We start from the raw sequence: 2139 nt of genomic DNA on the forward strand, positions 1-2139 counted from the left end.
GCAATGTGTTTATCAATGTCTCGACATCTTTTAATTAATATCTCAGTAGTGGAAATTGGTAGGCTTTTTCTGTTAACACAGAGGGTACAGACTAACAATTATATAGAATCTTACAAATTGTAGAGTTGAAAGGCACCTGTGAGCCCCTTTTGAGGTCAGAAATTATCTTATTTAACCTTCATGTCCCAGTTTAGCATAATGCTTGGTAAATATCTGTAGATTAAATCAATTTTAATCAACTCTTTCTTTTTACAGATGAAAACTGTGAGATCGAGGAACTTAAGAGTCTTGCCCATGATGTTTTATCCAAATCTCTTCTTTTTACTTACTGAGCATAAGATTTTCTTTTACTTTAGGAATAATTTTTTAAAAATCTTGATTGAAAGAAAATTATTAGGCTGTCATTCTCAAAAAAACAAAGATTGACTACTGGAATGGGATATTATTTCAGATGTACTAGGAGCAGCAGATGTAATGGGAAAAGCATGGACTTTGGAGTCAGACATTCATCCATTCAACTAATCTTAAACTCCTACCATGTGCTTAGAATTGTATTGCATAATAGGAATATAGCAGTGAAGAAGTGAAAAAAGGTCTTTGTTCTGAGGAAATTATATTTTAGTGAAATAAGGCAAAAGGTTAATAATTTCAGATGGAGACAAATGCTATGAAGAAAATAAGGCAGTGCAATATGAAAAAGGGTGACTGGGGTGGGGCCTACCTTTCATACAGTAGTCAAAGAAGGTCTGTCTGAGGAAGTGACCTTTTGAACTGAGTCCTGAATGATGAGTTGGAACCAGCCATGTGAAGATCTGAGGAAGGGTGTGCTAGGCAGGAGAAACCTTGAGATAGGTAAGAGTTTGGCTGCTTTGAAGAACAAAGGAAGTTTTTTGGCTAGAGCATAGTGAATAAGGGTGTATGGCCTATTATGAGCTGAAACTGAATAGGTTGTGCAGCAAAGACTTCTTCCATGGCATAAAATGTCCCAATTTTTGGCTAGGGCACCTGGCTGCCCAGAATAAAGATGATATTTTCCAGCCTTCCTCGTAGGTAGTTATAGTCATATGAATATGTTCTGATTTGGGATACAAATTGAAGTGTCATATAGAGCTTCCAGAAATCTTACCTATAATAAAAAACAACTGGCATGTACCCCTTCCCCCTTTTCTTACTTTTCCCTTCTTCCAACTTTGCTGCCTGGAACATTGATATTATGACTAGTACTATAGCTATTCTCTTAGGTCATGGGGTTGAGGAACAAGTCCTAGGGATGACAGAGCATGGCCTGGGAGGAGCTTGTGCCCTGAGGTTTTCTTGAAGGTGAACTCCAGTGCCAGCCTTGGGCAGTCTTCCTCTAGACTTACTTGTCAGAGAAGTAAACTTCTCTCTTGTTTTAGCTGTTGTCATTTTGGGTCTTTCTTGCTCATAGTCAAACTTAATCCTAACTTGATACAGAGGCAGGAGCTCTATCATCTAAGTTTTTATAGTGTGAAGAGATTGGATTTTATTCTAAATGCAATGGGAAGCCACTGAAAGATTTTAAGTAAGAGAGTAATATGATTCAATTAGTATTTTATAGGATTTTATAAGATATGAGGGAGAATGGGTGTAGGTAGACAAGAGTGGAAGAAGGGAAACAGTTAAAAGGTTATTGCAAATGATATAACCCTAATGAAGAAGAAGTTAGCAATATTAAACAAAACTATGTGTGCAGTCACCCTTTGATTAGCAATTCCACTTCTAGGATTCTGTCCCAAAAATTCACTGGCAAAAAAATATGAAATGAAGCATGTACAAGATTACTTATTACAATAGTATTTGTAATAGCAAGACTAAAAACAACTCAGATGCTCATCAGGCCTGGTATAGCTGCAAAATGAATTACTACTATGCAGCTATAAAAAGGATTGGGGAAGATATCTCTTTACTCCCATGGAGTGATCTCCAAGATGTACTGTTATGTGAAAGAGCAATGTATGTGGACAGAATGTAGAGTATTGTACTTTTTATGTAAGGAATGAGGGAGATATGAGTGTATTTCCTTATGCTTTCAAAAAACAATGAAAGGATAAACCACAAACTTATAACTGTATTTACTTATAGGGAGAAGGAAGGAACAGAGTAGAGGGGACAGGAATG

This window comes from Pan troglodytes, chromosome 1, assembly GCF_028858775.2.
Source record: "Pan troglodytes isolate AG18354 chromosome 1, NHGRI_mPanTro3-v2.0_pri, whole genome shotgun sequence".
NCBI classification, from domain to species: domain Eukaryota; kingdom Metazoa; phylum Chordata; class Mammalia; order Primates; family Hominidae; genus Pan; species Pan troglodytes.